This window comes from Pseudophryne corroboree, chromosome 2 (assembly GCF_028390025.1).
Source record: "Pseudophryne corroboree isolate aPseCor3 chromosome 2, aPseCor3.hap2, whole genome shotgun sequence".
Taxonomy (NCBI): domain Eukaryota; kingdom Metazoa; phylum Chordata; class Amphibia; order Anura; family Myobatrachidae; genus Pseudophryne; species Pseudophryne corroboree.
The window spans coordinates 345,744,260-345,767,360 of NC_086445.1; positions in this window are offsets into that span (position 1 = coordinate 345,744,260).

Genomic DNA, 23,101 nt, shown 5'->3' on the forward strand with positions numbered 1-23,101 from the left:
GCTACAAAGCCGCATGAAAAATCTGTCGACATGGAGGAACTGCTTAAAGCCTTGCTGCAAGCTACAGCGGCTCAGCAGGAAGCCAACAGACAGCAGCAGGTGGCAATGGAGGAAAATTGGAGACTACAGCAGGAGGCCAACAGACAGCAGCAGGTGTCAATGGAGGAAAATAGGAGACAGCAGCAGGTGGCTATTGACGAACTTTACAGGCAACAGCGTCAGGATAGAGAGGCCTTAACAGAAGTGGTGCAGAGCCTTGCAGCCCGGATTGGAGATGTGGCCGTCAGTGCTCTGACCAGCTCTAGTTCTATATGGGCCAGTCACTTCCTGCAGAAAATGACAGAGGCTGATGATGTAGAGGCCTTCCTGACCACGTTTGAAAGGACTGCCGAGCGTGAGAACTGGCCGAAAGCACAGTGGGCCAGTCTGCTGGCGCCTTTTCTGTCAGGTGAGCCCCAAAAAGCATACTTTGATTTAAGCCCTGCTGAGGCTCGGGACTATGATAAACTAAAGACTGAGATCCTGACCCGCCTGGGAGTCACGCTGTCAGTACGAGCACAACTGGTGCACCGTTGGGCGTACGCCATGGAGAAGCCGCCTCGCTCCCAGATGCACGACCTTATTCAGCTAACAAAAAAATGGTTACAGCCAGAGACATTAACTGGTCCCCAGATGGTTGAAAGAGTCATCATGGACCGCTATTTGAGATCTTTGCCCGTGGTCCTGCGCAAGTGAGTGAGCCATGGAAACCCAGATACTGCTGACCAATTAGTGGACATGGTAGAGAGGTATTTGGCGGCAGAGGAACTACTGATGACCACCCAGCAACCCATAGATCCTCGACAGCGCCCTTCAGTGAAGACTGGTAAGACTGTTCCGTGGGAAAACGCTGCTGGGCGGTTAAGAGAACGCAAGGCTGGAGAGACTGTAAACACTGGCCCTGGAGACAGGCCAATGGGGCTAGAACGGTCTATGCTGCCAAAACGGGTTGATAATCGTGTGGTTAAATGTTTTAGGTGTGGTATGCCAGGTCATGTTATTGCCAATTGCCCAGTCACGCAAGAACCCATGCAATGTGATGCTGCCTTTGAATGTCGCAGAATGTCTTTCTTTGCTAGGTTAGCCTGTACTGTGGTACCTTCACCTGAGCTGAAAAAACAAATGTGTGATGTGTTCTTAGAGGGTAACTGGGTAGAGGCCTTGCTAGATTCAGGAAGTTTAGTTACCCTCGTGAAAGCTGGGTTAGTGAACCCCTTAAAGGTCCAGCAAATACCTATTGGGGTAACTTGCATACATGGGGATACCCAACATTATGTCACTGCTGAAGTGAATATAGAAACTTGTTGTGGGTCAGCAATTGTTAAAGTAGGACTGGTCCCCACCCTGGTGCATGAGGCCATAATAGGGAGGGATTTTCCTCATTTTTGGCAACTGTGGGAATCACGTTTATCAACAAATGTGAGAGGTAAAGAGCCAGTTGATAATACCGGTGATTTTATGGATGTACGTGTGTCTTCGGAACTTTTTGCCGTTTGCTAGTTTGGCTGGGGAAGTGACAGATGGGGAGTCCAGCGAGGACCCTCTTGCTGGGAACAGAGACATAGTAGTTAGAACTGAAAGCGTGCCTGACCTGGAGGTAAAGAAGGATCTGTTTGCGTCTGAACAGTTAAAGGATCCTACCTTGATAAAGGCTAGAGAGAATGTTAAGATTGTTAATGGGGAACCTGTGGTACCAGGTGACAGGGTTATGTATCCCCACATGGCCATCTGTAATGAGCTCTTGTACCACATTGTCAAATGTGGTGGAACAGCTGGTAGTCCCCCAGCCTTATCGGAGAACGGTACTGGATTTAGCTCATAGTCACGTTACAGCAGGACATTTACGGGCAGAAAAAAACACTGAAAGAGTTTTACAAAGGTTCTTCTGGCCAGGGGTTTATAAAGAAGTGTCTGAATATTGTTCTTCCTGTCCTTAATGCCAGTATCATGCCCCTAGACCCCATTTCAGGAGCCCACTAGTTCCCATGCCTATTATAGAGGTCCCATTTGATAGAATAGCCATGGATCTCATGGGGCCCTTGTTAAAGTCCGCTCGGGGCCATCAGTATATCCTGGTAATTATGGACTATGCCACTCGATATCCTGAGGCTGTCCCTTTACGCACTATCACAACCAAAGCGATAGCTAGGGAGCTGGTGCAGGTTTTTAGTAGAGTGGGAATACCAAAAGAAATTTTGACTGACCAAGGTACTCCATTTATGTCAAGGGTCATGAAAGAATTGTGCAAATTATTTAAGGTCACTCACCTCAGGACGTCCATCTACCATCCCCAAACTGATGGGTTGGTAGAAAGGTTCAATAAAACATTAAGAAATGTTAAAAAAGATTGTTGATAGAGATGGGAAAAACTGGGATTGTTTGTTGCCCTACTTGTTAATGGCCATCAGAGAAGTTCCTCAGTCCTCTACGGGTTTTCTCTGTTTGATTTGTTGTATGGTAGACACCCCAGAGGGCTGTTGGACATTGCCAAAGAGACGTGGGAAGGACAGCCCACTCCTTATAAAAGCGTTGTTGAACATGTAACACAAATGCAGGATAGGATTGCAGCCGTGGTACCTATTGTCAGAGAGCACATGGAACAGGCGCAAAGTGCTCAACAGAGGGTAAATAACTGGAGTGCCAAGATACGGGAATTTGCTCCCGGTGATAGAGTTCTTGTTTTGGTACCCACTGTGGAAAGCAAATTCCTAGCTAAATGGCAGGGTCCATTTGAGATTAGGGAAAAAGTGAATGAGGTTAATTACAAAGTATACCAGCCGGGAAAGGGAAAACCCGAACAAATCTACCATGTTAACTTAATCAAACCCTGGAAAGATAGGTTGTCTCTGTCAGCGGAGCCTTGCCCTTCGGTGTCTTCACCTCGGTTGCTTCCCGCAGTAAAGGTGTCAGAGACATTATCAGCTGATCAGAACAATCAGGTTAAAGAATTTCTCATCCAAAATAGGGAGATATTTTCAGAGCTGCCTGGCCGAACGACCATAATAAAACATGACATTGTCACAGAACCAGGGGTCAGGGTCCATTTAAAGCCATATAGGATTCCTGAAGCTCAGCGAGAAGCTGTTTCTAAAGAAGTTAAAACCATGTTAGAACTTGGAGTCATAGAGGAATCTAACAGTGAGTGGTCCAGTCCCATAGTTCTCATCCCGAAGCCAGACGGTAGCATAAGCTTCTGTAATGACTTTCGTAAGTTAAATGATGTGTCCAAATTTGACGCATACCCCATGCCCCGTGTGAATGAGCTTATAGAAAGGCTGGGAACAGCCAGGTTTCTCACCACGTTGGACCTGACCAAAGGTTACTGGCAAATACCTTTAACTGATAGCGCAAAAGAAAAAACAGCCTTTTCAGTTCCGGAGGGGCTATACCAGTATAAGATGTTACCCTTTGGGTTGCATGGGGCTCCAGCAACCTTTCAACGGGCGATGGATAAAAATGTTGAGGCCCCATAGAAGATATGCAGCTGCCTATTTAGATGATGTGGTAATTCACAGTACAGACTGGGGGTTCCATTTGGTTAAAGTACAAGCAGTACTGGACTCAATCAGAGAGGCAGGGTTAACTGCTAACCCAAAGAAGTGATGCCTCGCAATGGAGGAGGTCAAATACTTGGGCTTCACCATAGGCAGAGTTCTGATTAGTCCCCAATTGAATAAAGTTGATGCTATTCAAAACTGGCCTCGTCCAGTGAATAAAAAACAGGTAAGGGCTTTTTTGGGAATAACTGGGTACTATAGACGGTTTATTCCCAATTTTGCGACCACAGCAGTGCCATTGTCAGACCTTACCAAAGGGAAGCAGTCAAATATGGTGAAATGGAACCCTGATGCAGAAAAAGCGTTCCAAGCGTTAAAAGTGGCTTTGTGTTCACAACCTGTATTGATAACACCAGATTTTTCAAAAGAATTTGTGGTACAGACAGATGCCTCAGAGGTAGGGATAGGGGCTGTGCTGTCCCAAACCAGAGATGGGGACGAACACCTTATCATTTATTTGAGTAGGAAACTCAATGAGCATGAAAAAAGGTATGCCATTGTGGAAAATGAGGCTTTGGCCATTAAGTGGGCACTAGATACCTTGAGATATTACCTCTTGGGTAGACAGTTCAGACTAGTGACAGATCATGCCCCTTTAAAATGGATGGATGTAAATAGAGGCAAGAATGCTCGTGCAACTAGATGGTTTCTAGCATTGCAGGATTTTAAGTTTACTGTCGAACATAGACCAGGTACACAATTGGCCAACGCAGATGCATTGTCCCGCATCTTCTGTTTGGGGGCTACAAATGTTCCGGCCCCTAGGTCGAAACAGGGGAGGGGGATATGTGACAAGAACACTGGAATAGTGTTTGAGGGCAGGTATGTTTGTCCCAGGTTCTTGTCTTACATGTATTAGGAAAATGTTTTGTTTTGTCAGAACCTTTTCAGTTTATTGGAAAAGCTGGATAAGTGCCCTGAAAGAGAGATAGGGCACGTTCCAGACATTGGGCCCAGTTTGGGTCTTTGTCCTCTTAGAGGGCTAATCAGGGTTTAAGCTGTGTAAGTGGGTTATAGGGCTGCTAGCCTGATTAGTGTGTGCAGACTGCCTGGGAAGACTGCAGGATCTTTGTGAGAGAAATACGCTTCCTTACACAAGTGAGCCATACAGTGTTGGTTGGAAAACTCTGTGTTTTGTTTAGAGACAGTTAGGAACGTCTTATGTTTAGTTAGTGCCGGACAGGCAAGGTATTTTCTTTTGATGTTTGTTTTGTTTTCTGTTTAATAAAACTGGTCGTGGCCAGTTACACCACCAACTGGACTTGTGTGATTCCTCAGCTGCTGCATAGCTGCCATTTACCCCACAAAACGGCACCTTGTTCCCTTACAGTGTTACAATATATATAAAAATATATATATATGTTATGGTAAGAGCTTACCGTTGATGACGTGATTTCTCTTATGTCCGCAGGTATTTACAGGATAACATTGGGATATGCCGGAGCGACAGCGGAATTGGCACCAAAACCGTCACGAGCTTTCTGGCCTCCCAGGATGCATCGGGGCTTCTCCATATAATCCCGCCCACTGACTCAGTCAAATCAGTTCTTTCCACAGCAATTTAGGCAGGAGCATCAGGTAGAAACCTATTCAGGCGATAAGAACACACATGCACACCCTTCCACGCAAGAGGGAAGAGGTTTAGTGATTGTAAAGGTTCTCAACTCAGGTGCATCAGGGTGGGACCCCTGTGGATACCTGTCGACATAAGAGAAATCACGTTATCAACGGTAAGTTCTTACCATAACGTATATTTCTCTGGCTGGGTCCACAGGTTATCCACAGTATAACATTGGGATTCCCAAAGCCAGTTTTAGTGGTGGGGACGCTCCTGATTAGACAGGAGAACCTTTCGTCCGAATTCAGCGTCATGAGAGGCAAAAGTATCCAAGGCATAATGTCTAATGAAAGTGTTAATGGAAGACCATGTGGCTGCCTTACAAATCTGTTCTGCTGAAGCACCATGTTGTGCTGCCCATGAAGGACCTACCTTACGTGTAGAGTGAGCAGAGACATTAGCCGGAGTAGGGAGATCAGCACGAGAATAAGCTTCTGAAATTGTCCTTCGGAGCCATCTTGCCAGCATCTGTTTACTAGCAGGCCATCCTCTTCTATGAAATCCGTAGAGGATGAAGAAAGAATCTGTTTTTCTGATGTCACTAGTACGATCTATGTAGATTCTAGTGCTCGGACCACGTCCAGCGACGCTTCTCCCGCAGAAAGTCCCGATACCTGAAAAGCTGGGACTACAATCTCTTCGTTAAGGTGAAACTTTGAAACCACCTTCGGAAGATAACCAGATCTAGTTCTGAGAACTGCCTTATCTGGAAAAAAAACTTAGGAAAGGAGACTTACACAATAGTGCTCCTAAATCTGACACTCTTCTAGCTGACGCCATTGCCAGTAGAAAGAGCACCTTAGCCGTCAACCATTTAAGATCTGCTCTCTTAAGTGGTTCAAACGGAGGTCCCTGAAGGATTTTAAGAACCAGATTCAAATCCCAGGGAGCTGCAGGAGATGTGTGTGTCTCCAGGTGCTAGCGCCCGTCGCTCCCTTCCGGTCGGCAAAGGAGAGGGACATCCGGAATGACGTCATCCTGAGACCCGTACAGCCGGTAACCAGGTGCACATAGCAACCGCAATGGACCACCCAATTCGATGCCTCCCGGAGGGGAACCGCAGTGCACATGTCCCCTGCAATCTCCACAATAATGTATTCATGAGGTGTTAAAACAATCTGTGTAAAAACAAAATGCAATCATACATATGCAAAACAAGGTGATAATGAAAACATAAAATACATTAAAAGTGTATAAAATCCAAAACGAGCCAGAGTACTTATTATTATAACTAAAATTATGTATCTACTTCCGTTGTGCTTAGCTTACTATGTATAAATTCTAGTTACTTAGTATCCTTAATATACATTTCAATGAAGTATCAATATGTTTTAACTCTGCCAGTCCAATGTATACTACCAGTGATACACATCACAGAGGATCCATCATAGTATAGACTAAAAATACACAGGTGCGGCACCTACATTTAAAGCTACATTACTCCCATACCATACTTGCCTACCTGACCCTCTCCATGAGGGAGAAAATGCTCTGTTCCTGGACTTTCCTGGTAATGTATGATTGCCGTCACCTGTGGTGAAACACCTTTCTTATCACTTACCTAGCTCACCACAAGTGATGGCAATCATATATTACCAGGAAAGTCCAGGAACAGAGCATTTTCTCCCTCATGGAGAGGGTCAGGTAGGCAAGTATGCTCCCATACTATATAGTATATAAGAATCAAGCAGCTATCTATTCTCATGGGAAGGCACCTGAGACATCATACATTCATCCGGAGTGCCAAGCCACTGCTGAAGTGTGTGTATATATATATATATATATATATATATATATTGTGACAAGAACACTGGAATAGTGTTTGAGGGCAGGTATGTTTGTCCCAGGTTTTTGTCTTACATGTATTAGGAAAATGTTTTGTTTTGTCAGAACCTTTTCAGTTTATTGGAAAAGCTGGATAAGTGCCCTGAAAGAGAGATAGGGCAAGTTCCAGACATTGAGCCCAGTTTGGGTCTCTGTCCTCACAGAGGGCTAATCAGGGTTTCAGCTGTGTAAGTGGGATATAGGGCTGCTAGCCTGATTAGTGTGTGCAGATTGCCTGGGAAGACTGCAGGATCTTTGTGAGAATAATAAGCTTCCTTACACAAGTGAGCCATACAGTGTTGGTTGGAAAACTCTGTGTTTTGTTTAGAGACAGTTAGGAACGTCTTATGTTTAGTTAGTGCCGGACAGGCAAGGTATTTTCTTTTGATGTTTGTTTTGTTTTCTGTTTAATAAAACTGGTCGTGGCCAGTTACACCACCAACTGGACTTGTGTGATTCCTCAGCTGCTGCATAGCTGCCATTTACCCCACAAAACGGCACCTTGTTCCCTTACAGTGTTACAATATATATAAAAATATATATATATGTTATGGTAAGAGCTTACCGTTGATGACATGATTTCTCTTATGTCCGCAGGTATTTACAGGACAACATTGGGATATGCCGGAGCGACAGCGGAATTGGCACCAAAACGGTCACGAGCTTTCTGGCCTCCCAGGATGCATCGGGGCTTCTCCATATAATCCCGCCCACTGACTCAGTCAAATCAGTTCTTTCCACAGCAATTTAGGCAGGAGCATCAGGTAGAAACCTATTCAGGCGATAAGAACACACATGCACACCCTTCCACGCAAGAGGGAAGAGGTTTAGTGATTGTAAAGATTCTCAACTCAGGTGCATCAGGGTGGGACCCCTGTGGATACCTGTGGACATAAGAGAAATCACGTTATCAACGGTAAGTTCTTACCATAACGTATATTTCTCTGGCTGGGTCCACAGGTTATCCACAGTATAACATTGGGATTCCCAAAGCCAGTTTTAGTGGTGGGGACGCTCCTGATTAGACAGGAGAACCTTTCGCCCGAATTCAGCGTCATGAGAGGCAAAAGTATCCAAGGCATAATGTCTAATGAAAGTGTTAATGGAAGACCATGTGGCTGCCTTACAAATCTGTTCTGCTGAAGCACCATGTTGTGCTGCCCATGAAGGACCTACCTTACGTGTAGAGTGAGCAGAGACATTAGCCGGAGTAGGGAGATCAGCACGAGAATAAGCTTCTGAAATTGTCATTCGGAGCCATCTTGCCAGCATCTGTTTACTAGCAGGCCATCCTCTTCTATGAAATCTGTAGAGGATGAAGAGAGAATGTGTTTTTCTGATGGCACTAGTACGATCTATGTAGATTCTAGTGCTCGGACCACGTCCAGCGACGCTTCTCCCGCAGAAAGTCCCGATACCTGAAAAGCTGGGACTACAATCTCTTCGTTAAGGTGAAACTTTGAAACCACCTTCGGAAGATAACCAGATCTAGGGGGTCATTCCGAGTTGTTCGCTCGGTAATTTTTTTCGCATCGCAGCGATTTTCCGCTTAGTGCGCATGCGCAATGTCCGCACTGCGACTGCGCCAAGTAAATTTGCTTTGCAGTTAGGAATTTTACTCACGGTTTTTTCTTCGTTCTGGTGATCGTAATGTGATTGACAGGAAGTGGGTGTTTCTGGGCGGAAACTGGCCGTTTTATGGGTGTGTGCGAAAAAACGCTACCGTTTCTGGGAAACACGTGGGAGTGGCTGGAGAAACGGAGGAGTGTCTGGGCGAACGCTGGGTGTGTTTGTGACGTCAAACCAGGAACGACAAGCACTGAACTGATCGCAGATGCCGAGTAAGTTTGAAGCTACTCAGAAACTGCTAAGAGGTGTGTAATCGCAATTTTGAGAATCTTTCGTTCGCAATTTTACTATGCTAAGATTCACTCCCAGTAGGCGGCGGCTTAGCGTGTGTAAAGCTGCTAAAAGCAGCTTGCGAGCGAACAACTCGGAATGAGGGCCCTAGTTCTGAGAACTGCCTTATCTGGAAAAAAAACTTAGGAAAGGAGACTTACACAATAGTGCTCCTAAATCTGACACTCTTCTAGCTGACGCCATTGCCAGTAGAAACAGCACCTTAGCCGTCAACCATTTAAGATCTACTCTCTTAAGTGGTTCAAACGGAGGTCCCTGAAGGATTTTAAGAACCAGATTCAAATCCCAGGGAGCTGCAGGAGGAACAAGTGGAGGTTGAATGTGTACAACTCCCTGAAAGAAAGTACGCACATCCTGTAAGTCAGCAATCTTTCTCTGAAACTACGCAGTTAATGCTGATACTTGAATCCTCAAGGAAGCTACTTTCAACCCCTTATCCAATCCTGCTTGAAGAAAATCCAAAATCCTGGATACTTTAAAAGATCTTGGATTCAAACTTTTTTCACTACACCAATGAATATAGGCTTGCCATATTCGATGATAAATACGAGCTGAAGAAGGTTTTCTTGCTCTAAGCATAGTTTGAATTACTTGTTTTGAAAATCCTCTAGCTTCTAGGATAGAGGTTTCAACAGCCACGCCGTCAAAGACAGACGATCCAGATGGCTGTGACAACAAGGACCCTGCATTAGCAGATCTGGACGTTGAAGGAGCAATATTGGTGCTTCCATGGACATCCTTAGTAGATCTGTATACCAATGCCTTCTTCGCCAAGCTGGAGCTATTAGAATTATGGCTCCCTTTGCTTGCTTTATTTTCCTCACTACTCTGGGTAACAGAGATATTGGAGGGAACAGATATGCCAGATTAAATTTCCATTTTACTGACAGTGCGTCTACAAAGATCGCTCCAGGATCCTTTATTCTTGATCCGTACCTCGGAACTTTGTTGTTTAGACGAGACGCCATGAGGTCTATCTCTGGCAGACCCCATCTGTTCACTATAGTCTGAAACACTTCTGTGTGTAATGCCCATTCGGTTTCCTGAATGGTGTGTCGACTGAGAAAATCCGCTTCCCAGTTCAGTACACCTGGAACAAACACTGCTGACAATGCTGGAAGATGGAGTTCTGCCCACCTTAGTATGGGAGTTACTTCCTCCATCAATCTGTTGCTGTGAGTTCCTCCCTGATGATTGAGGTACGCTACTGCTGTTGCATTGTCTGAGCGAATCTGGACTGGTCTTCCTTGCAGACTGTCCTTTGCCTGAACTAGAGCCATATAAATGGACCTTATTTCCAACAGATTTATTGGCAGGCAACTTTCCGTTATGGTCCATTTTCCCTGGAACCAAAAGCTTTCGAGCACCGCTCCCCAGCCCTGAAGACTGGCATCTGTTGTCAGGACTTGCCATTCTTTTATCCAAAAGGGTCTCCCCTTGTTTAAATGGTCCCTCTGTAGCCACCACGCTAGAGACCTTTTTACGTTTACCGGAAACTTTATCTGTTTTTTTATTGTCAGATGATCTCCGTTCCATTTGGTCAGAATAAGGTGCTGTAGTGGTCTGGAGTGGAATTGTGCATATTCCATCATGTCGAAGGTTGTCACCATCAGACCCAACAGTCGCATTGCTGCATGGACTGACATTGTCTGAGTGTGCAACGCCTCTTGAGTCATGACCTGCACCTTGGCTATCTTTTTTTCTGTTAAGAAAAATCTCTGTAGACCTGAATCCAATATGGCCCCCAAATGAACCATCCGCTGTGACGGATTCAGAAATGACTTTTCCCAGTTTATGAGCCACCCGTGTCTTTGTAGACAAACTACTGTCTGTTGAAGATGGCTCAAAAGTAATTCCTGCGAATGTTCTAGTATTAAAAGGTCGTCGAGGTATGGAAATATTCTTATCCCCTGCTTGCGGAGATAAGCTGTCATAACCACCATAATTTTGGTAAACACCTTGGGTGCTGTTGCTAGCCCGAAGGGCAAGGCTTGGAACTGAAAATGTTGCTGGAGGATGGCAAACCTGAGGTAACATTGGCCCTCATTCCGAGTCGTTCGCTCTGTAATTTTCTTCGCATCGCAGCGTTTTTCTGCTTAGTACGCATGCGCAATGTTCGCACTGCGACTGCGCCAAGTAATTTTGCTATGAAGATAGTTTTTTTACTCACGGCTTTTTCTTCGCTCCGGCGATCGTAGTGTGATTGACAGGAAATGGGTGTTACTGGGCGGAAACACAGCGTTTTATGGGCGTGTGGATAAAAACGCTACCGTTTCCGGAAAAAACGCGGGAGTGTCTGGAGAAACGGAGGAGTGTCTGGGCGAACGCTGGGTGTGTTTATGACGTCAAACCAGGAACGACAAGCAGTGAACTGATCGCAGATGCCGAGTAAGTCTGAAGCTACTCTGAAACTGCTAAGTAGTTTGTAATCGCAATATTGCGAATACATCGTTCGCAATTTTAAGAAGCTAAGATTCACTCCCAGTAGGCGGCGGCTTAGCGTGTGTAACTCTGCTAAAATCGCCTTGCGAGCGAACAACTCGGAATGAGGGCCTTTGATGAGACCGTGCTATAGGCACATATAGGTAAGCATCCTGTATATCCAGAGATACCATGTAATCTCCCGGTTCCATAGCCAACACTATGGAGCGTAACATCTCCATGTGGAGCCTTGGGATCCAAATGTATTTGTTTAACATTTTGAGATTGAGAATTGGTCGGAATGACCCATTTGGCTTCTGAATCAAAAATAGATTGGAGTAAAAACCCTGTCCCCTTTGTGATGGGGGTACCGGGATAATCACCCCAGACTGAAGCAATTTCTGAACTGCTTCTTGCAGGGCATTGGCCTTCGACTCTATACGAGACGAGCTGGTGCAAAAAAAGCTTTGAGGAGGCTGCCTCCTGAATGGGAACCCATAACCGAGAGATACCACCTTCCGCACCCAAGCATCTGTCGTCGACTGTTGCCATATGTGTGCAAAATGAAGGAGTCGGCCCCCAACCCTGGAATCCTCCAGGCGGAGGCCCGTCTCCTCAGGCTGGTGGTTTCTGTTCAGGCTTGGAAGCTGGCTTTCTACTATCCCATTGCTTCCTACCCCTGGCTGATCTATTGAAATGGGGTTGCTTAGACTCCTCTTTAGCTTTTGCTTTGCCTTGCCATCGAAATGGCCGAAGTTTTGAACCCGTAGTCTTAGGGTTATAACTAGCCGGAAATCTGACTTTTTTGGATTCAGCTTCCGATTCTAGAATATCTGACAATTGTTTCCCAAACAATATATTACCAATGAAATGCAATCCTTCCAGAGCTTTCTTGGATTCTGCATCTGCTTTCCAAGTGCGTAGCCAAACTGCTCTACGAGCGGCTACTGTCAAGGCTGATGCTTTAGAAGCAATCGTACCCATATCAATTGCTGCTTCTTCCAAATATTGGGCAGCTTGTCTTAAATGGCCCAGATGATACTCCTGCTCCCTGTTAGTGGGGGGAGAGGCCATTCTCTAGTTCCTCCACCCATTCTACCATTGTCCTTGCCATCCAGGCTGAAGCCATAGCAGGCCTTACCACTGCTCTTGAGAGAGAAAATATATTTTTCAAGAAGCTATCTACCCTTCTGTCTGTGACATCATTTAGTGAGGTAGAAGACAATGGCAAAGCAGATTTATGCACAAGGTCGCAGTACATGGGCATCTACTTTGGGAGGAACTTCTCTTTTTGAACAATCAGCAGCTGGAAATGGATAATAAGAATCCCATTTTTTTCAGAATCTTATATTTTTTACTGGTCGTCGCCCAGGGTTCTTCCATCATTTCCGTTAGATCCTCTGACGCTGGGAATTCAGTCTTAACTGTTTTTGTTCGTTTAAACACAGGTGCTTTAGATTTTGACACTGTTTTGGCTGACTCCTCCAAAGAGAGAATAGCCTTCATTGCATCAATAAGTTCAGCTAAATCCTCTGAGCTGAAACACTGCGACTGATCATCATACGGAGTATTTGAATATACTATATTATCTTCTGTTGTATCATCTTGTGTAGTCTGTAACATAGACGTATCTCCTTTAGTCTTACCTGTACCCTGGATAATAGCCTGGTTACTTGTAGAGGCTACTGGAACCAAACCATAGGGAGGGAGCTGCATGTATGGGTTAATAGTGTAACATACTCCCTGGGGTGGAGCTGCAGGAGTTAATCTGTCTGCTATTGAAGACAAAGTGTGCGCAAACATACTCCATGGTGGCTCTATTGGTTGTTGAACCAGTTCCTGCTTTTTACTTTGCTGGAAAGCAAAACAGTTTGCACATAACCCCTCATAAGTGACCAACTGGCCTATTCCAATTAACCCTGTTTTACAAGATAAACATGTTAAGGATGTAGGAGTGCCTGATAAGTTCTCCCCGTCACTTTTGCCGCTCACAGACATGGTAATAATCTATTTTTATGACTACACAATATGTGACTGAAAATCACCTATATATGAATATATAGAAGTGAGATCAATCTGACCACAACCGTGCACCTGAATTGAGGTTCAGAACAGAACTGACAACATATAAAAGTCAGCACACATACTAGCAGTCAGTCACATGTTAAAATATTAGACATTGTCATATGAGAATACAATCACCATCATAATAACTTACAAGTAAGTGGGTAAATTGTATTTCTGTTTTTAACCAGTTTTTCACACATATCATGCAGAAAACAACAGTAATATACAGGCCTCATATGCAATATGTACCAAAAATTAACAATTCACACTAACAAGTAGAGAGAATTTTTAGTACTGTATAACCCATTTCTGTTAGGGTCTCCTGCTCTGTGCTGCCACGTCGTCATGGCAACCGGGAGACAAGTGCTAGCGGAGTAACCTGAGCGTAGCTGATACTCCGGTTCGGGTCTTTTGCTGTGCAGTGGTTACAGGCTCTGTGCACGGCAGGGGATCTGGTGCTGGTTTTTGTGCTCACAGTCTGTGAGGTCTGAGTGGGGCGTGGACAGCACCTGCTATATAAACCCTCTTCTCAAGTGAGGCAGATGCTGCTGAATCTTTGTTGGTTAGTCAGTTCCTGAAAGCTAGCTAGTACTGTGTAAACTTTGTATTTGTTTGTTGCTTACTGCAAATAGGCCTTGGGATTTGGTATTACACTCTGCCAATCCAGACCTAGCAGTAAGACTGGAGTCAGTCGTTTAACCTGCTGGGGTTCTTTTGCTACTCTGTGAACCTAGCAAGTTTGCGGCTGTATTCTCACACTTGCCTGCCAAAATCCTTTCTCACTGTGCAAGGTGTTCAGGTGTCAGTTTAGTGGCAGTAAGATGAACCAGTGCACTGCAAGTGAGAACTAGGATTGTGGAGACTCTCCTTGTGTCTATTATTCCATCTCTGACCAAGGAGTTTACTGCCACACCCGTTGGTAACCCTTTAGGGTTTTGCTGTTGCCCTTAGCAACAGCATTTCGGGTTCTCTACGTATTAAATCACTACATCTCGCTTCTTTACATCTGAGCATTCCTAATACTAGGGAGACACCCAGTTTCTTAGCCTTTGGGCTTCTCTGTTCACTTTGTGTTTATTTTGTTACCCTATCACCTTCTGTGTATGTAATGTCATATTCCCCAGTCTGTCTGTGAGTTCATTTGTTTTGCATCCCTCACCGTTCAGAGACCAGTACATTCCTGCTGGCACTGGTGTGCATAACAATTTCTCCATAGAGTGGGATACAGGGAGACTCACCACACTTCCATATCCATCAATACGCTCGCAAGACGCTGAGTGGATTCAGACGCTACTAGTGTACACTGCCGCTCTTGATGACTGATGAGAGACACAGACGCTCTTTAATGAACACAGACGCTCAATGAACGATAAGTGTATGCAGACGCTCCTGTCTGCGACCGGGTCTAGGCGGAAAGTCTAGTGTACACCATCGCAGCGTCTAAGCTGTGACCAAGTACCCTCGTGGTAGCGTCTGAGCCGGAAGTGAGGTCATTAGTTCATGGACGGGAGACGCACGGAAACTGGTCATGAACTTGGGGGAGGAGCGTCTAACTCCCCCCATTGACTTAAACTCTAAGGATCGCGGCCTCACCTAGTCCTGGCGCCTATGATCCCTAAAGCATAGCGCTGTTGCACTTAAGAGTGGCGGCGCATCAACCACTGTTTGTAGTCTCCTCCAATACAGTAAAGCTGTGTCCGGACCCCCTGGTAAGAGGAAACCGATTGACTTACCTTCTCCCCATGCTCCGGCCACAGCCTGGTTACGTCTGCTGAACCTGCTAGAATCATTCGACACAGACGCCCGTCGAGACAGCACTATACCGCGAAGGTAAGCGCTGTTGCGACCCGGTGGGGAGTTGTTGGAGCGACTTTTTCTAGCATGCGTTTAAGACGCTGTTAAGAAAAGTCACTAAAAAAAACACATAGTAAGACTATAAAAATAAAATAATAAAAGCTTCAGGCTGCTATTTAATCACAGCCCTGTGACCATGGTCCGGCTCCTGCCGGCTCCTGCCGCACCAAACAAAAAACTGATTTGACTGAGTCAGTGGGTGGGATTATATGGAGAAACCCCGATGCATCCTGGGAGGCCAGAAAGCTCGTGACTGTTTGGTGCCATTTCCGCTGTCGCTCCGGCATATCCCAATGTTATCCTGTGGATAACCTGTGGACCCAGCCAGAGAAACACAGCGCAGTCCTAGACCAGAGGTATATATCAGAATACTCGTACAATATATCCTGTAATAGGTACACTATTTCTTAACTAACGCTGTCTGTAATAAGACATGTAGGATACTCAAGTGTCTGTAAAGTCTTAGCGCTGTGTACAGGCAGCTTTACAGGGGAGACCTTGCCCTGCAATCCCAGAGACCAGCAGCAGCTATGCCCAGAAGATGGCGCCCAGCGTCTCTGTCAGGAACTGAGGGAAAGTGTGAGGCAGCTCCAGGGCGGGAAATCTGCGAGGAGATGGTGCCCTGGGCCGGGGGAGGGACTACAGGTCAAGCGCCGGCTCCCCTATGGTGGACCTCACCGCCAGTACTAAGGTGCCTTACCAATAGGGGCGCTAGTACACCAGACCTGTACTCCTATGCCCTGGCGGATATAGTGGGGTCCCTGCTCGGTGACAGTGTCCACGCCAGCGTCGCAGTCCGACTCCCTAGACTGCGATCAGGAACGCGATTTAGTGGCGGGTCCCACCTGGGGGACCCTCTTACCTCCTCCCTTCGTAGCAGCCACGCGAACCAGGAGAGCATCTGCCACCGTGTGCCTAAGCCGGAGCGTGTCCGCCGCAAGTACCCGGGATCTGAGCCGTGGGAGTATGCGACGCCACTTGGGAAGTGACAGAGATGCAGCACTGAATGTCACCCTGACATAACAGTGCTGCGGCCCTTGAAGTCTTCTTAGCTGTTTATGGCTGCTCAGTGCATCCCGCCATTTAGGTGACCTGCTGCCTGCAGGCAGCACTCGAAACTGAGCTCTCAGTGCCTTGAGAAAGGGTTAAAGAGGAAGCCCCAATGCATCCTGGGACAATCAAAGCTTTGCCTGATGGTGCCTTTGGATCAAGATCCCGCTCTACACACCAATGTTTTCCCTGTGGAACACAGTGTACCCCGCTTCAGAAATTCCAGTAAAAATATTTATAGCAACACATATTACAACGGATACATGCCCTGTCACCTGCGCCACATGAAACTTACAGCAGACACACGCCCCGTCACCTACGCCACATGTAACTTACAGCAGATACATGCCCCGTCACTTGCGCCGTGTGTAACTTACAGCGGATACATATCTTGTCACCTACGCTGTGTGTAACTTACAGCAGATACATGTCCTGTCACCTATGCTGTGTGTAACTTACAGTGAGTGGATACAGGCCCTGTCACTTACACCGCGTGTAACTTTTTTCACCTACACCGCATGTAACTTTTTTGTTTAAAAAAACAAAAATATTTTACATTCTTAAATAGTCAAAGCTGGCAGCGTCGTTATGTGCGCAGAAGAGGAATGTGTCCCAGTGCAGTCTTGCGTCTCTTATTTTATCAGTCACATTGGTTTTTAGGCGTTGAAATCAATACAGGACTACAGTGGCTCGCTCACGAACTTCCAGGGAACCGCTGAGCAGATCGTCTCCATAGCTATCTTCTATCTTCCAGCTCCAGCTTGATGATTCTTCTCTCCGTATTGCTTAAGGCTGCTTGTGAGTAATCTTTAAGCATCATAAGACTGTCTGCTGGAGCGGAACAAAAGGTACCAATTACTATCACGTCAGCATCATCCAGTGGTGCAAGTAGAAAAAATGTCTTATAGGTACTGTGTGAGCGCGGCCGCCGCCCCCCCCCCCCCCCCAGAAAAAATGGGCATGGCCAAAAGCCACATGGGGCGTGGCCAATTAAAATGGTGGCGTGATACACATATGGGGGGTCCAGATACACATATGACCCCAACAGTAGTATATACATTGCTCCACAGTGCCAGATACACAAATGCCCCCACAGTACCAGATATACATTGCCCCACAGTGCCAGATATACAAATGCCCCCACAGTACCAGATATACATTGACCCCACAGTGCCAGATATACATTGCCCCATAGTGCCAGATACACAAATGCCCCCACAGTGCCAGATATACATTGCCCCACAGTGCCAGATACACAAATGCCCCCAAAGTGTCAGATATACATTGCTTCACAGTGCCAGATACACAAATACCCCCACAGTGCCAAATATACATTGCCCTACAGTGCCAGATACACAAATGCCCCCAAAGTGTCAGATATACATTGCTCCATAGTGCCAGATACACAAATGCCCCCACAGTGCTAGATATACATTGCCCCACAGTGCCAGATATACAAATGCCCCCACAGTCTGTCTATACCTCAGGCAGTCAGGCTGCTCCCCATCCCCTCCAAGAGATGATGTGCTCCAGACAGTGACTGCTCCTGAATGACCCTGCAAGTTGCCGACTTGGTGCTGCTCAAGCCTCACGCACCCAGCCAGCCCCCAGGGTCCTCTGCGCGCCTGCCGCCCCAGCCGTGGGAGCGTGATGACATTCTGATCATGCTCCCAGCTGGATGGGAAGGGGAGGCGCCGATGCGGAGGCGCACAGCGGCAGCAGCGGTACCCGCTCACAGCGGCAACTCAGCACAGTCACAGTGAGCGGTGGCCCAGCGGGGTGGGTACGGCGTACCCGCGGCTAAATTCTTAAGGGTACGCCGTACCCGCCCGCTCATCTCTGTATAGCCAGCTGTGCGCGCTTTGTGAGTAGGACACAATAGCACTATCACACTTGTATAACTGTAATCCAAAAAGCTTAACATATATTATTATATAGCAGTGAAGCTTAATACATCTGCCCCTTATATCATAGCCTGCCAGGTTTTGCCTTTTAAATGATTGCTGCTTTAAATCTAAAGGGGGGTACACACGGAGTGATGTTTAGCTCATTTCTAAGTAATCTGACTAGATTGCTTAGAACATCACTCCATGTGTAGGGGTGCCGGCGACAGCGATATCGCCGGTGCTAGATTGGCCTGCATGCAGGCATAATCTAGCAGGCCGCTCATTTCAACGCTGGGTGAAATGAGCAGCCCCCCGTGTTGTGTGTCCCCCCCCCTCGCTGAGCGGGGGGAGAGATGTGTGCTGAGCGGTCTGTGTAAGAGCAGGTGGTTACCTGAAGCCGGCACGCTCGTCTCACTTCTGGAGTACAGGCTGCCAAATTTATTGCTCAGTGGCTTGCTCACAGTCTGGTCTCCATCGGAAGCTACGTGTTGCGACCGACACTGATAATGAGACATTCGTAGGTTCAGTGCCTTCTTGCCTGCATTAAGAAAGGCATTAATAAGGTTACTGTACCTACTGTTACTTAGCACCAGATAGTAAAATGTTTGTATTAGTTGCAAAGAGAACAGAACATTGGTTCATGTAACATAGACTTGGAAAGCGCAATAGATGGTAGGTGCAATGGCAGCTGCAAAAAAGGGGGTCTAGGAGACAAAGGACCAAGGTCACCGCATTGAAGACCCCTGTCACAGCAGCGATTAGTGCAACGGCCTGATAGAAGGTGTTTCTCTGAGATAAGCGTGCTACCTACGTCATGATGCAGATGTATTGCTAAAATAAGCGTGCTACGTCATGATGCAGATATATTGCGGAGATATGCGTGCTACGTTATGATGCAGATGTATTGCGGAGATAAGCGTGCTACATCATGCTGCAGGTGTATCACTGAAATAAGCATGCTACGCCATAATGCAGGTGTATCGCTGAGATAAGCATGCTAAGTCATAATGCGGGTGTAGGGAGAGAGACAAAAGGGTAGTGAGAGACACAGAGGGTGGGGAGAAAGATAAACCTGTAGGGGGTTAGAGAATGAGAGACACAGAGGGTGGGGAGAAAGATAAACCTGTAGGGGATAAGAGAGAGAGACACAGAGGGTGGGGAGAAAGATAAACCTGTAGGGGGTTAGAGAATGAGAGACAGGCTGGTAGAGAAGCATGAAAGAGAGACATGGAAGCTGAAAGTGCAAAAGACGTGGGGGTTGGGGATTGAGAGAGACATGGAGATTTAGGATTTGAAAGTAAACATTAAGAGGGGGAGTAGAAGAGAAAGAGATGGGGGGTGGGTAGGGGTGGGATCAGGAGCCCGGCATCTAGCATCCCACAGGTCTAAATACAGGCAGCGGAAAGCTGGCTGACAGAATGCAGGCAGCGTGGTGATCGTTCACAAGGGAGAAAGATATAGGGGAGTAGAGAGTGTCACAGGGGTTATGATAAAAGATATACTGTACCTGTAGGGGGACTCTGATTGGCCCGCGGGTCTTTCACAGAAATAACAGGGATGGCCATCGATGAGAGAAACCAACGATGGTTTCCCATAGCAAAGTTAGTGACCATTAATGTTCACTCTCAGTTTCACCATCGATGGCTACCACACCGATGGCCATCCCTAGGACACAGTGAGAATCACAGTCAGCTGACCAGCTCCAACAGGATTTCTTTTTAGAAACAACAATATCTTTATTCAGACAGAAAAAAACGTACACTACAGGACAGCTGACAACGGCTCTGTGCTGTAGGGAAGGCTGTTGACGGCAGCCCACCCTGACTAAGCAGGAGCAGAGGAACAAGGACAGTGGTGAGTCATCGGGGGATTTAGTAATATCTGAGGGTAATATTGCCGCCATAGTAGCCTATGGCAGTGCGATATTAGGCTCATTATTTAGCGCAGGCAGATAACAGTCAGTGGAAATGCTTTAGTACATGTTGAGAAGCGATATGTACAAGCTTTTTAATTGTATTTTTAGTTTTGGAGGCTTATCTCCATTTAGTACAAGGACCCCATAGAGAGAGGGACAGCAGGGATGGAGAGAGACAGCAGAGACATAGAGTGACAACAGGGACATAGATAGAGCGAGGGGACAGCAGAGACAGAGAGAGATAGCAGGGACATAGGTAGAGAGAGGGACAGAGAGAGATGTACTAAGCAGTGAAAAGAGTAGAGAAGTGAACAAGTGGAGAAGTTGCCCACGGCAACTAATCAGCATTGAAGTAACATTTATAATTTGCATACTATAACATTTTACAGAGCAGCTGATTGGTTGCCGTGACCAACTTCTCCACTTGCTCACTTCTCCACTCTTTTCACTGTTTAGTACATCTCCCTCATAGATAGAGATAGTGGCAGCAGGAACAAAGAGAAGCAGCAGGAACGTAGATAGAGAGACAGAGACAACAGGGACATAGATTTAGAGAGAGATGGGAGGGACAGATAGAGACAGCAGGGACATAGACAGAGAGAGTGGCAGCAGGGACAGAGAGACAGCAGGGACATACAGTACACTAGATAAAGAGAGGGACAGAAAGAGACAGCAGGCACATAGATAAAGGGACAGCAGGGACATAAATAGAAAGAGGGACAGCAGGGACATATATAGAGTGGCAGCAGGGATGAGACAGCAGGGGCATAGAGAGAGGGACAGCAGGGACAGAGAGAGGCAGCAGGGATGTAAACAGAGAGAGGGACAGCAGGGACAGAGGGAAACAGCAGGGACGTAGATAGAGAGAGGGACCTCAGGGACAGATAGAGCCAGCAGGGATGTAGATAGAGAGAGGTATAGAGAGATAGCAAGGATGTGGATAGAGAGCAAGCAGGGATGTAGATAGATAGAGGGACAGCAGGGACATAGAGAGAGTGGCAGCAGGGACATACACTAGATAGAGGGACAGAGAGAGACAGCAGGGACATAGATAGAGAGTGGCAGCAGGGACAGAGAGAGACAGCAGGGACATACACTAGATAGAGAGAGGGACAGAGAGAGACAGCAGGCACATAGATAGAGGGACAGCAGGGATGTAGATAGAGATAGTGGCAGCAGGGACACAGAGAGACAGCAGGGATGTATATAGAGGGACAGCACATGTAGTGGCAGCAGGGACGTAGATAGAGAGGGACAGAGAGATAGCAGGGACGTAGATATAGTGGCAGCAGAGACAGAGAGATAGTCTGTGCCTCCATTGCCGCTCGCGCACTCAGTTGTCATGAACCCGTGCAAAGTTTTAATAAAGGAGAAAGTGCAGTATGTGGCTATGACTTGGGGAGTTGGAGGGGGGGCATAGGGACTTTTGCCTATCTTGCTGCAGAGGTGTAAGAGCAGGATAACTGGGACCGTGCCTCACCGTAACTTTCATCTGCCGCTGCTGAGCCTACTCGGAGGAAACATGTTGGAGAACTAACCACAGATCTTCTGTGGATGTAGGTTTGCACAAATCCCTCTGTCTCCTCATGTAATCCCAGACAAACTCAATGATGTTGAGATCAGGGCTCTGTGGGGGCAATATCATAACTTCCAGGACTCCTTGTTCTTCCTTACGCTGAAGATAGTATGTTTGGGGTCATTGTCCTGCTGCAGAATAAATTTGGAGCCAGTCTGACACCTCCCTGATAGCACTGCATGATGGATAAGTACTTACCTGTAGCTCTTAGCATTGAGGACATTAGGCAATGCTAATGCCCAATGAGGACATTAAACTTTAGCATTGCCAACATTAGGGTTAGGTTGCAGATGCGGAGGGTTAGGCACTAGGGAAGGGTTAGGGTTAGAGGCGTTACTATCCGCTGTATACCAGCCGGAAGTCATCATTACCTGACCACCAGTATTTCTCAGTGACTTGACAAAAAGGTTCAGACAGAAATGAAAAACTAAGTATGGTGTAACATAAAGGAAATCCGCATCTATGTTATGGTATAATTATTTTTCACACAATCATTAATCTAAAAGTAAATTATACATTTAACCACTAGATAGCAGTAGAACCATATCTGATACATACAAGTATCCAAGACTATACAGCTTGATTTATGTAACTCATAGGTTTACTGTACATAAGTCAAAAGACAATGCACCAAGAAGTAGCGTATAGCACATGCATGATTCATCACCCGCTTAAAGCATGTTAATCACCAAATAAACTATGAGGTAATGTGTCTTCATTTTTCTTCAAAAACAGAAACATAATTTCCGCTCATATAATAGACAGTAAGTTTAAAATATATGACTGAATCAGGGGCGCTTTAAGAGAGGAGGAGCCCCATGTGCTGCCTCCTCTGTACGGGCCCCCTCCTCTCTACAGGAGCGGCGCGCTGTAGAGTCTGAGCTCTAGAGGGCTCAGACTCTACTGCGCATGCGCAGATCTCCGGGAAAATGGTGCAGTGGCCATTATCCCAGAGATTTCTCTACTGCGCATGCGCAGAACTCCGTGAAAATGGCTGCTGCGCCATTTTCACAGGGTTTTAACAGTGCCGGTGATGTCTGCGTGGGACTCCGGAGGGGTGAGTATTTAAAAAATGGGTGCAGTGTGGGCCCCCTCTGGACTTAGGAGCCCATGTGCACCGCACACACTGCACCCATTATAGAAACGCCAGTGGATTGAATATGTACGCAGAGCCGTAACTAGACTTTTTAGTGCCCCGTGCCAGAAAGAGTATTGGCGCCCCCCATTTTTTCAATAGGAACATAAGGTGCATGCCTGCGAGGAATGGGATTGACATACAGTATACACACATTTATAGAACAATGTAAAATAATGGATTTGGACTAAATCCGAGAGTTTGCCACCATTCAGCAACAATACTCATTAAATAACACA